This window comes from Rhagoletis pomonella, unplaced genomic scaffold (genome assembly GCF_013731165.1).
Source record: "Rhagoletis pomonella isolate Grant_MI unplaced genomic scaffold, Rhpom_1.0 Rhpom_scaffold_00001, whole genome shotgun sequence".
NCBI classification, from domain to species: Eukaryota; Metazoa; Arthropoda; class Insecta; order Diptera; family Tephritidae; genus Rhagoletis; species Rhagoletis pomonella.
In genome coordinates, this window is record NW_023458555.1 from 16,231,859 (window position 1) to 16,248,206 (window position 16,348).

Genomic DNA, 16,348 nt, shown 5'->3' on the forward strand with positions numbered 1-16,348 from the left:
CATTAATAGCTATAGCTCATATTTAGTAATTATATTCAATAAGTTCCAGAAAGTAAATAAATAACTTCAAAAGAAAAAAATAATAATTATTGTTTTCTTTTCGGGGAAAAATGAATGGACAACATGTACAGTGATTCCAGCAAGTGACCACGTGTTGATTTCTTATAAATATTCACAATGTTTTCAAGCTAATTTATTTTTTATGTTTTTCTATTAAAATATTGTCCAAGCTTTAACCATAAACAAAGTTTCAAGCTTTGTACACATTTTAGGAAAATTCAACATATTCAAAATTTAAAATTTTTTAATTTGAATCTTTAGAACATTTGTGGTTATTCAGCTTTATAGCCCATACAATTTTAGTCGAGTAAAGTGCAAGTTTTAACCGCCGTTGATTTTTTATATTTTTTTTTTTTTTGGTGAGTTTTTGAGTTGTTTTTTTACATAAACCGTCAGCAAAAAAAAATAAAATTTGTAAAAATCAACGCTATCATTTTAGCCACTTGAAAATTGAATTTCATAAGACTAAAAATGGCTGCATACCCAAAAATGTTCTAAAGATTCAGATTAACAAAATTTGAAATTTTGAAGAAAATTTGTTGAATTTTCATACATTTTTTTATAGAGATTGAAACTTTACATGGTTTTGGTTAAATTTTGGGGAATATTTGTATAGATAAATATCAAAAGGAGCTGTGACCACGACATTTCCGAGCCGCTGTATTTTAATTCGCCAATAGTCCAAGGGTCGCCTCATCCGCCACATACCAGCATCAGGCATGATTAGTGACTTGCAGGGTTACTTCTCAGTTGCCTACTCAGTCCCAAGTAGCATTTGTTGGCAGGGCGATTTTACTGTCGGTCGGCATTTCAAGCTCTCGCATTTCGGCATCTTTCTCTTTTCATTACGTCAAATATGCTTCTCTGTTCAGCTCCCCGTAACGGTGACATTATTCGCCATAAGGTTTTAGAATGTTTAGCTTGAAAATACTTTTGAAGAGGGTTGCCAACTGTTTGTAAAGTAGAATTTACCTACATACATTATACAGAAGTTGTATGAAATACATATTAAAATATGAATGTCAAACGAAAGAGTTCTAAGAGATCTTTAGTTGGAACATTGAGAATGTTTTTCAGTTGGTTTTAGAGGGTTGCCACCTCTTTAAAAAGCTCAACTCAAATTACTAAAAGATGGGTATCAATTGAAATTAATTTGAAAAGGTTTATTTCTAAGCTACATGTGGAGGGTAGCCACATGTTTAAAAAGTAAAATTCAAATCAGTTCATCAGTTAACTGAAATATGCATCACAGCAGAGTTTTAGGAAAGCTGTAAATTAAAATTAAAATGATAAATTTTTAGGAGAACAAACAGTTTTTGATACACAGAATTACTAATTTACTTATTGCTTAGCTGAAAAAGAAATATTCGGAGTTTTTGACAAAAAAAATTCCGGATCAACGATTTTGGCCTTTTAACGACGTACGGCTTCCCCAGCAAATAAATATTACTCTACATACTAAGTGTTTAACAGAGTTTCCGCTTCAACTTGTGATGTACGTTTTGTTTATGGTAGAAATACACTCGGACAATATCCGGACTAAAACTTTTATCTGAGCATTACTATGCTACAATGGGCCTCTATACCAGAGAACAAGTTTTTGAATTTTTTGGTCGGGTTTGAGTTAGAGAAGGTTTACTGTACAATATTGTTTATGACTTAACATTAACATATATCATCTACCTAGTTGTTATAGCTAACTTATTGCTAACATCTCAAAACTAGGTGCTATTATTTCATTTTCTATCATATTATAATATTAATATTTAACAGGCACTACATACAACGCTTAATTTATTAGCAAAATAATAACCGAAAAGAGGCATTTTTATTACTCCAGCAGTAAGGACACGTACTCATATGTATGCTGGTATACGAATGTAAAAAATAAAGCATAACCTCGGAAATACATAAATTCAGCGTATTTTGAGCATTAGGGTACAATAATACCACCACACACAGCACTACAGTTATTCGCTTTCATAATTAGCAAAAACAAAGGTGCCACTTAAGAAGGTAATAGAAGAATGGATTTGTTATAGGCATACACAAACCGGCGGCAATCAGATAATACCAAGAAGTCATCGTTCGCTCAACAATGCACATCTCGAACCATTAAGCCCGGTTCAATATACATACATATATACATGCACACGTAAGTATATATAAATACTAAATGTAGCTACATACATTGTATATGTAGAGGTATGCATGCACGTAGAGTCATTGACTTTTAGCTCTCTAGTTAAATTAATTTTTTAAAAATTTATATAATTAGCTATTTTTATGGGTTTATGCAGAAAACTTTAAATAAATAAATGTCAGATGCATATATTTATGTATATACATACATACATATGTACATTCATAGATACTTGCGAAATAAAGCGTTTTCAAGTTCAAAACATTGATCAAACATACATATCTATATATGTATGTGCATAAGTGGTGAGCGTTTTTATGCCTCTGAAATTTAATGTGGGCAGTTTGATATACACTACCTTGGAGGGCGTATGTATATATATAATCGCAGAAGAGGAGTAAGGCAAATGCTAGCATGATTCTAATTGGTAATGTGTATGTAAGTACATTAAAGTGTCCAAATTTTTGGGTACTGGGCAGAATACAACTATACGCCACCTGGTAGTATAGTAATTTTTACAGATGGTTCAAAAATGAACGATGGAGTAGGAGGGGGGCTCTTCTTTAGCAGCCCTGTCCAGAGGTCTCAGCTATAATGGAGGAACTTCGTACTGCTTTAAAAAGTGAAGAGGGGTACATCTTTAGTGACAGCCAAGAAGCAATTAATGCTGTAAGTTCCGTTATAATTAAATCAAACATTGTGCTGGACTGCCGCCGATCTCTAAACGACCGGTCGAATTTATAGGCAAGCATGGCCTACTTGGGATCGAAAAAGGTCTCGAAGCTTATGCTCTATAAAATGAGCGGATATATCTCGAACAATTGGTGCTCTAATAGGCCACTTCCATATATGTAGGTAAACACGCAGAACAGCTCGAAGTGCTTTACCATACATGATGCAGAAGTCGCAGAAACTTTGGGGAGGAGGAGACAGTTCTCTATACTCTCTGTCTCGCTCTCAGGAGCGGTAGTTTGTTTTATGTATGCGATAAAAGAACTCAATCAATGTAAATTTAATTGTTTTCGATATCTTATTGAAGGATATATTTTATTCGCTTAATCTAAGTTACCTTATCCATCTTATCGAAAATTCCTGCACAAACCTCTTTTTTTTTTAATTTACTTTCAGGAGCGGATCAAAGTGCTATACAACCTGTAGGCAGGCTGAGTTCTCACATAAATCTCCACCCTGAACGGAGTGCGACCCCCAAAGCTACTCAGCCTTAGGTAGATACCTCGAGTATCTACGGCTTAAAGAGAGTTATGGTACCACTGAAAGCAAAAAAGCGCTCTGAACCAGCGACTGCACCAACATTTATGCCATGTTTTAAAGCTTTCACCAAGGGACCTGGAGTGCAAAAACTGGGCGTTCTGTGCCTTTCTGTAATTAGCTCACTAACCTAGGGAATAGCGTGGGTTGAGATTGAGGCGGATGAATGCAGGGCAGCTCGATTGCCTTAGGCAGTGGAAAAGACTTCACACCAGTTCTGAATTCTCAAAGTCACCCACTAAGTTGGATGGACCATTCGTCGTCTGCCCAACTTGCCGATTAGGTGATTTTACCCCGCTGAAGACAAAAAGAAAATCACTTGGACGGCCACGTTTTTTTAGAGCGCAACGTAGTGAAAGAAAAGTGGTCGAAATATGTGAGTGCGAAGGCTTTTAAATCTTGGCCGATAAGAACACCGACGACAGCCTAATGACCGACGTCCAGAACATAAATATCTAAATTATGGATTAAATGCTTTCCACACTGTTAAAAGAAGATAATGAACCCGAGCCCCTAGTCGGTATCGACGGAATCGACGTTCCAACGACTGACTATGACGAGGAAGACGTAGCCATTCCGCTGATGAAAAAAAAACAAAGGTAACGGTCTTCGAGTCGAGAAGGCATTGGAAAACCTTTTACATTTCTGCAATGTAAAAAACATGGCATTTAGGTCACTCCATTTGACAATATCAAAACTCTCACCATGAATTGCTGGAGAAGCGTGGCCAAACACTGATTCTAAGTATATATAAGCACAAAATATTTACTTGATTTATTCACTCAGGCAAAAAATTGCAAACTTGATATGGCCACAAAAGCAAAATTTGAGATGAAAATGCAAAAAGATTTGTAGGTTTTGCTTGCAGTAAATCCCAGCAAGACGGAACCGGTATTGTTTACCAGAAAGTACAAGATACCCGTTGTGGCCTTTCTCTCGATCGGGGGTGTCCGCCTTCAGCTCTCAGACAGGGTAAATTCCCTAGGCTTTATCCTGGATATGAGCTGTCATGGAAACCTTACATTGAGAAAAGGGCAAGAAGGGATTCGCTTGCCTCGAACTGCTGTAAGGGAGCTATCGGTGGTGAGGTGGAGTCTCTCGCTCAAAGTAGGTCATTGGCTCGATGAAACCATAGTTAAGCCTAACTTATACTACGGAGCCCTTGTCTGGTGTAACTCACTAGCGAAGTCTACACTTGTAAAGCAACTGGAGCGTGTGCAGCGGATTGTCCTAATCGGCGTTAGTGGGACATTATTGTAGGCAGAATTGTCGCAGCACGAACTGCTATTAGGCTCAGGGACACTCTGGAGCTCTAGAGGGCTTTGACTGCGTTCCTGAATATATAGATTACCGCGCCCCCGAAAGGGCTCCCAGCAGCTCCTTCTCTGCCTACATGCCCACAAGAGAGGACTGGGTAAAGCGGGGTTACTGGAAGAAAGAGGCGGTAAACTTCTTCACAGACGGATCGAACCTTGGAGGCAGGATTGGTGAAGGTGTCTTCTGTCGGGAGCTTTCCATCTGAACGATGTTCAGGCTTCCGGACTTCTGCAGTGTCTTTCAAGCAGGAATATCTGCTATCAAACAAGTGGTATATTCTCTGCTAAAGAGTGTGACGTCAGTTAGGGAGGTAAGTATATAATCGGACAGCCAGGCGCCATCACGGCCCTTAACGCTATGATCGTGCGCTCGAAATCTGAAAGGGAATGTCTGACCTCTTTAGCAATCGCGTCGGGGTACTTCTGAATAAGGCTTGTTTGGGTGTCGAGTTACAGTGACATCGCGAGAAACTGCGCGGCTGATGACCTAGCAAGGGAAGGCACCCTTGAAATGTTATATGAAGCAAATCAGTATGCCTCCGTCCTCCTGCAGTACACTCTTAGACGATTGGGCCTCGTGTAAGCTTAGCACTAGCGCATGCGCTATTTCCATATCCTTCTGACCAGGGGTGGACCGGGGGTGGTCAAATAAGCTTCTTACGCTTGCAAAGCCGCAGCTATTGCTAGTGGGAGGGGTTATGACAGGCCACTGTGCGATTGCTACTCACGCGGTAAGACTAGGGATCTCAGCTCATCCCTTGTTTATCAGCTCTAAAAAGGAACAATCACGTGGAATCATCTCAGCACATTCTTTTAGAATGTCCAGTCTGCGCAAGACTAAGACGAAAACATTTTGGCGCGTACTTCTAACTTACCCTGAGCTTTCAGGAATCGAAATCAGCCGCATTCGAAATATTGTCATCCCTCGCGGCGATTCGCCGGCTACATTGTCCAAGTGTGTCTCTTGTCTGGGGCAACCACGCTAACCTAACCTAACCTATACGGAGCTGTGTCTTACATGTTGGAGTTGGAATCATTCCGTTCCAGAAAATGACCATGAAATTGTTGCACAGTTTAATAATGTCATCCCTGAAATCCAAAATAGGATCACTCTTGCCTATAAGTGTTACGTTGGTCTGAGTAGGCATTTGAGAGAGGCATTGAGTCCTCTTTCGTCGTAGAAAACCCACATTCACAACCCACATCTACTGTCATTCACTCTGCGGAAGATACCCTCTAGTAATGCTGGAGCCAATCGCTACTTTTGAACCGCTCTTTGAACGACTCTTAGGTCAGTAGCCGCTCTATTAACCCGTGGTAGTGCACATGATAGTGCAGAGTCGAGCCAGTCTGAAGCAGAATAGCGAAAAACTACGACAGAGGGCGCTAATAATACCTCAACAGCCGCCTCAACAGCTACCTGTCCAGACTCGATCCCAACATCCCCAGTGAGTTCCCATCATGTGGAGAATCTCCTCATGACACCAACCACCTCTTCACATGCCAGCTCAATCCGACTCAACTGACACTCCTCTCCCCTGGTCCGACCCTACTGAAACAGCTCGTTTCCTGGGCCTTCCGTTAGTTGAGCTTGACGACAATGATTGAATGTAGACCCGAAATAGGGCAGAGCTTAGTAGTGCCGCTACAACAACAACAACCAGGTAGCTACCGATTCATCAGTCCTTTAGTCGCTTCCCCGTACTGCAGGGTAGACATAGCGCAGCTGCAGCACTGAAAGTATTCAAGACGGATCCCGCTGCTGGTAGGAGAGGAAGAGGAAGGTCTACGATGGAACAACTAGGACCGGAAAAGGACTATCTTTCTCTGGCGTTTTTTATTGCACTCCCCCAAATGGCTTCAATAAATTGCTACACTACTACAAAAACAGCAGCAACAGAAATGATTGATCTCACAAAAAAACCAATCTAAATTAGAGTATCAAAATTTGCTGTGGTATAGCGCGGCACAAGTGTGATCATTATCGTTTGAAAAAAAAAAACTTATAAAAGACTAGTTGCAAAAATAAAAGATAATAAAAAGACCTTAGTGTGCAACGATAACAAAGGCAAAGTGGCAAAAAATACAACAAACACTAAACGATTTTAATGGATGGTGATTTTGCATAAAATTTTTGAAAAACTTGTTTTTGTTTTGGAATTTTTGTCCATTATTTGGCAAGTAGACAGATCAATTTTACAAGATTCATTGTATCCACCTATTTGTTATTTCTGTACCCCTGCAGAAGTTTCATGGTCAATTGGGATGATTGTGTAACCATCATTTGCGTCAAGGTGCTATGGCCCACTTTTCGCCAAATAATACACATGTCGCTTCATGTGTGTGTGTGTGTGTTCGTGTACACGTGTGAGCGTTTATTTCTGTTAATGGGCAGCGTGGGCAGTACCAAATAATTACAATTATATGTAAATTTCTTGCTCTACGACTGTTGCTCAGGGCATTGCCATGGCGCCACTGTTGGCTAGCGCGCTCAGCGCTTTATGCGATGGTGCAAATGTTGAAGATGATCAGACGCAGCAGCAGACCATTAACATGATTAACTTTCTTTGTTTTCAACGAAAATATATACGGGCATTTGTCAATTAGCGCGCCGCATGTGACCTTGCCGAGAGCGAGCGACAACAGCAAAAAAAACGGGGGAAAAGAAAGAAATCAAATACCTACAGGAGTATGTAACGAAGTGCTGCTATGCGAAAGGAATTACAAAAAAGTAAAATTTAACGGTTGTTAACCATGACCGTGAATTTTTTGACGGCTCCTATGGCAGCGTATGCCAAGCTATTTCTATACGAATTTCATTTTTACGAGCCGGAAGTAAGCAGGTAAGTGCACTTAACTACTTAAGCATGGATTTTGTGAATTTTTGTTTTATTTATTAAACATTTTTTTACACTTTTCTGATGTTTTCACATGCAAGCGCTAATGAAATGCGAGCAATGACGACCATTGACTCCACTTAGAAAAACCACTTACTAATTTCTTTTCTAACAACATATTTAATGCCATTTTTTGATCTTACCCAGCTGACACTTAACAATGATTTCAGTTTCATATAAACTCGAGAACCAATATTCGAAATTCAACAAAAATGGTTAGGTATTCAGTGAAGCTCAAGGGCGTATTTAGAACGGCTTTATTCGTTTTGCGAAAAAGCTGGTGTCAAATTTGGCCTTGGACGTGATTCTCCGCATGGTTCCTGATGCAGGCATTCCATTATAGGCAAGCTCAAGCTAATCTTCTCTGTATCGTTCCAATTTTAGTATATGTTCTGCCGAAGCAAGAACTTGCCTTTGGGTATGTTGGCCGGTCATAACACCCTACGGAGGTACGTGGCGAGTCTCGGGGTGGCGTTCAATGACTTCTGCAAGAGCTGCAGAGACGAGAAGGAACCTTAAAGACTAAGACACTTACTTTGGTAATGTCCCGCACTAGCAAAGACTATAATGAGGTTCATGGCTGCTGACACCTTTGGACTACAAATGCTGGCCCGATTAATGGCACAATTGTGCTGGTGTGCCCACCGGCAGCCAATTTAATCTAACCTAAACTAAGTGCGTTGGGGCAGGTAGATAGCTAAGATAAACGGTAAAGTGATCACGTTCGATATTAGGCTGAAAGGTAATAAGGTGCCTAAATATTTCCGAGTGGTTTACTGGGTTGTTAGTTTGGTAATAGTAAAAAGGGTAAATTAGTCTTCGTCTAAACCAATAGTGACTTAACTACAATATGATCTATTTAAAGGTGCCAACCAGCGAAACTTTTGAGACAACATAAGTTTTCTCGCCAATAATGGACCAGAATAACCAATACTAAGTAATTAAAATATTTTCTTCGATATTTGACGTTGTTTAACAAGGCAATGGAGTATTTACCAGTCCAATAAAAAACTAGAAGTGCATTGCATTGTGGCCACCCCACACGATTCCCCGCAAAACGAAAAGAGGACTACGGCATACTATTATTCAGCTGGAATAATGAGACCCTCTATGAGGAAAGGGACCTATACAGAAATGCAAAGTTAACATAATTGCAGTTTCGGAAACGAGATGAACGGAGAATCACTGTAAAAAGTATGCAGCATAGATGGTATATGGTTTGGTGGTTGATTGATTCTTACACCTTATCTCAGGTACATCTCCAACAGTAAAGGACTTGTCACAATCCACATAGGGGTTAAATAAAATTACATCTGTCTAATTTGTGTGCACGACCCGACGGAGGAGAAGGCCAGGCCGATTCCGCCAAAATAATAAAAATCGTGCTCGCCGACTTTAACGTCTGGGTGAGCAAAGGGCATATTTGCGCCAACAGTCGAAAAATTCGACCACCAAAAACCGGAGAGAGACCTAACGACTTTGTCTTTGCACGGAACGTGGTGCCCCCAGCAGTTGTTGAAGCTGAAAAAGTGAAATTTTGTAGGCCTGCGTAGCAGATGGAGTGTCTCTCCCAAATTAATTTATGACCTCTGTGAAACCCTATTTAAGGCCATCTAAGGAATTCGAATGCGAGTAAAACGATCTGTACTCCAAAAGTTCTGCAGTTGCCTTCGAAGAAGCTATAAACTTGCTGCTCAAAAGTATGATATCAAAAAGAAACTTACACTAGGGGAAATTGCCGTGACTGACGAGTTGGCAAGAAAGGAAATTTTTGTGATCCCAACAGGGGATGATCACCCGAAGTAGCCTAATTTAACGTTAAACATACATAATTGTTATTAAAATAATCGTAATTTCATGCAACTATACAGTTTGCTTTAAATATGAATTCCCACCACCGCATTGTGTTAGACATTGTAGGTTTTGTATTGCATATTGCCAAATACAGTGCTGTGATTTATGTATGTAGTCATTGAAAAAGAAAAGAAAAAACGCATGAAATAAAAAAGGTTAACATTAATACGCAGCTTGATAATTCAAGAAATTAAATCAAAAGTAAAATATATGCGAACACAGTTGAACATCCATCACAAAAGCATACTCGACAACAAAGGCACTGCGTGCAACAGCTCACATTGTGCCAAATTACGAACATTTGAAAATTCCAAGTGCGATTAGTTATTTACAGATGTGTAATAATGTTGGGAGCTAAGTGTGCATTTTGATTTGAACTTGAAAATCTTGCATTGTCATAATTTGCACGAATATGTATGTAAAATGAAGAGAAATAGCAACATTTTGAATAGCGCAAGTGCCTGATAAACGGCTCAGTCACCGACTTGCAAACGCTGCCCGCTATTATATTATACTATGTAGTTCAGATGATGATGATATTAGCGCTTTGGCAACGCTAACTGACCACCTCGGCGTAAACAAGCTGACGAGATACACTGCAACTGACCACAGCAATCAATAGCAATCGAACGGTCGAAGGTGTAACGTATGCGCATGCGCAGCGCTGCAAATTAACTAAGTCGAAGAAAACGGAACACGATCGCGATAACGAATTTGTTAGATTGTAAAATTTTATTTGTGATTAGGCAAAAAAATAAAAATAATAAATATTTAAGTACAAAAAAATCTAAAACAATTTTCTGGTGCAAATTCTAAAATTTTCATGTAAGTGCTTGCGAAAAAAATCAACGAATGTAATGAACTAACACGAGAAAATTGTTTGCCATTGTGAAACATTCTTGGTGTTTTGTGATAAAGTTAAAGTTATTTAAAAATATTTAACAGTGAAATGTTTATATTTCAGATTAAAATCGTGATGAAAGTGTAAAGTTAATTGATAATCTGAATATGTATGTATGTATATTTAACGACTTTCGGCAGAGTAAGGATATTTTGCATTTTAGACATCCGAGTTAGAAACTTACATAGATTCTGCCCCTATATGAAAGCAACGAAAATTTCTACTTTTTGATGCCTTGCTTAGGCGCTCTATACCAGTGTTGCCATCTTGTGGGATTTCGAACATAATTTGAGATTTTCGCACCATAAAAGGGCGCGTGGGATTTTTCGTCTCATTATGGGATTTTTAGCTAAATACAATTTTATGGTTCTATTGCTTTTTTTATTTGCTTTAAATTCCAACGTGACAGGTGGGACATTTAAACTTGTTTTTCCACAAACTTTAAGTAGTTTCTTTTTAACCCTTAATTTTGCAAGTTAACATCTGAACAAATAACAGTTTAACACGAAACTAATAAAGTAGAAAACTTAGTTATATGATATTTAAAGATTTACACCCAAATTCATAAAAAATAAAGACCATTTTAACTGCTTTATAAATCGAAAATTTTTATGAAAATGCCACTATGTAAAGCTCTTTAACCCTATTTTATTTTTAATGAATAAGGCTATTAGACTAGAAAATACTGAAACTTTTACAAAAAATTTGTTGAGTTTTCCTAAATTTTGTAGAAAGTGTGAATCTGTGATATGATTTTGGTTAAACCTCCAATGGCATTTTTATAGAAAAATACCAAAAAAATTAGGAATTAAAAAAAAAATCAACACGTGGTCATTTGTTTGAGTGACTGTATATATTGTTCTTAAAAAATTTTAATATTTAATATTCATAAATGGGATTTTCGAATTTTAAAATGGGATAAACAGGGCGTTTTTCAAAGGAGAATGGGATTTTCGTACCTTTGGAGTTGGCAACACTGCTCTATACAAGCGTTTCCTTCCCGAATTTGTCACACATTTTCGTTAAAATTTACGAAATGAACCGGAAACCGCTTCTTAGCAAAATTATTACCGGCTAAAAAAATATAGGGTGATTCAATAAGACCGCAGATTTTTTCTTTTATAAATAAAAACAACCAAATTTTTCGAAATGATATTTCTTATTTCTTGATGTTTTATTTTGGCATTATTTATCCGTTCAAAGCCCACCACATTGTTGCAACTACCCAAGTGAGAAAACTTTGCTAGAAATTCATACCGAACGTGATACTTTAATAATTCGCGCAACACTGCGGCATGAGTTTTGCCCACCAGCAGCCCCTCGATACCTCCCAGTCATTGCTGAGCGAAATATTCAGCCAGTTTATGATGGCGACTTCGACGATGGCCGAAGATGGGAGTGCTATAACTGGTTGCGGACCAAGGAATTCCTGGTCTGAGCCAGTTCTGGCCAAATGGTCAGATGTTTCATTACCAGGTAATCCCGAGTGACCTGTTACCCAGAGTACAACAGGCTCGTTATGTTTGCTAACATAATTAAGTCGAGACTAGCATTTCCGAACTAGTTAGAAAGTAGTTAGAGGGCTGGCCAATGCCTTAAGTGCAGCTTGGCTGTCAATACAGACACGTAAACACCTTCCCCTCCCCCTATTTTCCACCACGTAGTCCATGGCCTTAAGGATTGCAAATACCTCAGCCTGGAAGACCAGAGCATACTCCGCAAGAGAAAAGTGAAGCTTATTACCATTAACTTCGATGAAGACCCCAAAGCCTGACCCAGTGTCAGTTTTGTAGCCATCAGCGGAGATTCGACAATGTGTGAGTGCGGGCTTAGTTCTGATATTGAACCAACACTCAGCCTCAGGGAATTCAACATTATAGAATCTCTTCAATAAAGTTAATGGTGGCGTACTATCCTGTGACATTGGAAATACACAAGTGCTCAGATATCTGCCGCCAGTAATTGCCGCCTCACTCCAGTGTTATACCAACGTCCGTTTCTTTATAGTCTGCAGGTGGCCTTAAAGGCATCCCCGCGTAAGAAGACACAAAGTGACGGTAAGTGCAACAGTGCATCAAAAGTAGCGCCAGGTGTTGTAGAAAAAGCTCCCGTACAGCACACGGCAATAGTTCTTTGAAGTTTATCAAGCAGACTTCCCACGCTATTGATTGAGAGTCTGCTCCAACATACCACTGACGCATAGCTGATTATGGGTCTGATCATAGAGGTATAAATCTAGAGGATTCCCTTTTTTGTTAGACCCCACGGTTTGCCAAAGACCTGCTTACATTGACGAAATGCTGCCAAACCTTTGGAGTTCTTCCATTCCACGTCAGATTTTCACAATAGTTTTGTATCCAGAATTTCTCTAGATACTTCACTTCGGGAGAAGTCTGAATTGTGGCTCATTTAAATAAGTATGTGGGGAATGAGACCATCCAGCCTTCTCCTTTTAGTGAAGAGTACAATATTAGGTTTGGTTGGGTTAGCGGTGAGCCCATTTACATTACACCAAGTGTCAATCATATTCAGTATTATCTGCGCTTTCCTGAAAACAGCCGGCAGATATGGACCCCTGACTAGACAGGCCACATCGTCCACATAGGCTTAAGTGTAGATATCAGAGTCAGTAAGACTCTGACAAGAAGATAATTAATTACCAGGCACCAGAGAAAAGGGGAATTCAAGTAGTTTTCAGCGAAAACTGGTTTTTGTTTGACATATTTTAAATGGACGAAAACCCAAGTTTTAAGTTCAAAACCAGTTTAAGCAACGAAAACATGTTTTCGATGTCGGACAGAACATGGTATTACCGGCATCACTTTAGAAGAATACTATGGTCGTATAACTCCGCCAGCCCACACACCACGTCAAACCAGAAAAGCTACGCATTGCGTAAAATGAACTTCTTGCAGATTGATAATTTTTACAAAACATTTCAATTACTGTAGTACAAATCGTCTGAGAAAACATTACCATATCACAAATAAGTGCAGTCTCTAATATATCTGAATCGCTTCAAACAACCTCTTCAAAAGAAAAAATATAGATAGATTCTTTTTATCAACTTCATTTAATTAGAATTTTGTAACTGGTGGCAACCCTTCTCGAGAGTATTTTTGGCTGTAAGCTTTCTTAAATATACTTCGCTTGACATCCATATTTAACAAATTACTTAAACTTAAATTTACAAACTTGTAGCAACTCACTAATTTCTGGATTTCTTCCCGTTCCGCAAGCAAATTTTTTAAACACTTTACTGATACCGCCCATATAGGTCATCGCATCCATATTGGGAGAATAAGAAATGCTTAAAAGTTTAAGAAAAGTTTGCTGGCACTTCTTTAATCGCATACATATTTACTCGTATGCGAGAAAGTGGCACAAACGTGATGGCAAATTAGATTTCGGGTGGAATATAAAAACTAAAATTAGGAACTAAATTGTTGTTATTGCTATGAATTAAAATTCAGTAAGAATACAAAAAAAAAAAGAAATTCTATTTATGATGGAGTAAGCAAGAGTGATAAAAAAAATTAGCCAATCGAAAAGAAATTTTGATAGAAAAAGGTAAATAACATTGACAAAATTAGAAATTTTGTGCTCGTAATAGTTTAGCAAAAATTGGCCAGTGGAAATCAAATAACCATGTTTGCTCTTAATAAAATTCTGTTATTTAATGCTTCGATAGTTCTACAGAATCTAAAACTGTGTTAGTTATCATATTCAAGGCATGGTTATGTTCTGGTGAAATTATACAGCCAAACGACTTTCGTTTAGCATAATTTCTATTGAAGGAAAAGGTATATCGAGCCCTAACCGCCAAAAAGAAGTAGGTATGTAAGTGAATATTATTTAAAATTTCAAAATTTTATTTTTGATGCAGAAATGGTTTTAGAGCATCTAGATGCATTTCTGCATCAAAAATAATTAGGGATGTGCCGGGTATCTGGTAGATATCCGGAATCTGGCTAATTTTTTTTTGTTATCCGACTATCCGGCCATATACAGGCTAAAATCTGGCCGGATTGCCGACTTCTATTATAGAAGATTCTATTCAAAAATTTAGTTCAGATTTTTTTTTTACATTTTTATAATCGAATTTAATAGCATCTAATTAGCAATTAAGAGTTAAAAATTTATATATATTTCAATATGAAAATAGGCCTTTCCGCATTACCGGTCAATAAACCATTTCTATTTTCAACATAAATACTGCCCGATGCACTAAGCACTCTTTTTGAGTTCACTGAGGAGGGTGGTTCGCTGATATAAATCATTTCCAAAGTAAACAAATTTGGAAATTCTTTGCGACCTTAAAAAAAAAAATAATAGAATTGGTGCTTACACATTTTTTAGTGTTTGGCCGGGCTTATTCTCCGATTTGCGGCGTACGCATTGATGTTGTCAAACAAGGGGAGGAACCTACAGTTTTACGCCGACTCCGAACGGCGATTGTATTTTTATGAGAAGCTGTTTTCATGGCAGAAATATACTCGGAGGTTTGCTATTGCCTGACGAGGGGCGACCGCTATTAGGAAAAAAAACTTTTTTGTTTGCTTTTTATGTTGGGTTGAACCGGGCTTGAACCCAGGTGCTGCGGAATGTTGGCACGCATCGCTAACCGCTATACCAGAGCGACCGTCTGACGAACGAAGTCCAGAGGTTCATAAGGCAACCTCTGGAGCCGTCAGCATATCGAAAGGCCCTGAGCGGCATTCACAGGCAGTCTCAAGTTACGTAGACTCAAGACCTGTTAATGCCGTTCTGGGCACACAACCACCTGACATAGACTAGACGTAGCTTCGTCTGCCTCGGTAGACTCGGACCACAATGGCCCAACTTCGCTCTGGCTACTGCAGCAGGTTGAACTCATACCTGAGCAAATTAGATGCCGATGTGCCTAATGTGTTTTCGGCTAAGCGGAGGGACACCCGACGACTCGAAACATCTCTTCGCATGCCAGGAAAACCTCACACAACTAACACCTTGGTCCCTATGGACAGACCCTTTAGAGGCTGAACGCTTCTTAGGTATTCCGTTAGTCGCGCTCTTCAATAGAAGATTTCACTAGAATTCGACGTTTTTCATATGATTGAGCAGGTTTCTCCATGCTAACTGATTTATATTTTCGAATTATTTAGTTCACAATCTACCCAGTTTTTAGATTTTTTGATGTCAGAAAAGAAAACGAGTTTTGAAACGCGAGTCATAAAATATTGCAGCCTTACGGGGCGATGCGATATATGTAACCATGCACATTAGTTCAATTTTTATCACATTTTAAAACAAAAATTTTCATTGTTGTTTATCTTTTTTTTATCGATAAATCCAGGTTGCAGACGGATAAGTTGTCTTTATAATACAGGATTATATCATAACTAGTTTTTTAGAGAAGAAATTTTGTATTCTTAATTCGAATAACCCCAGCATGACCATAAGGTTACGCAAGCAGTAGGCGTTGTATTTTTCGAAAAAAAATATAACGGCAAACAGAACGAAATATTTTTCACTAGTATTTTTCCGGCTATCCGGCAAAATCTCTATCCGGCACATACCTAAAAATAATATAGACAAAATGTCGCTTACATTATTTTTTATTTTTTTTTTTGTCGCGGTTAGGGCTCGACATGTATGTAGCTACTTATTTTATTACTGCAAATTGGCATCACTAGGGTGTTGCCCATTTTTCATGGTCAAGTTACACGTGCAGCTTGCTACTTTATGCATTGGTCAACAAAAGCCAATAGAGTATACATTATACTGCACTGAAAAAGTAAAAATTTCTTGCATTTTATGAATGAGTAAATACTAATATCGCTATTAAATGCGTGAAAAGACCTAACTCGTAGCGAAAGCATAAACTAGGCAAAAATCATAAATAGCTATAAGTATTTGATTTTGTGCT

General features: G+C 38.5%; 1 non-coding gene across 1 annotated transcript; it reads right to left on the reverse strand.

Moving 5' to 3' along the window:
• Positions 1 to 8,038: 8,038 nt before the first annotated feature.
• LOC118752616 lies at positions 8,039 to 8,093 on the reverse strand. The gene has a single exon (XR_004994721.1). It is a non-coding gene; the product is annotated as a U6 spliceosomal RNA (small nuclear RNA).
• Positions 8,094 to 16,348: the final 8,255 nt, after the last annotated feature.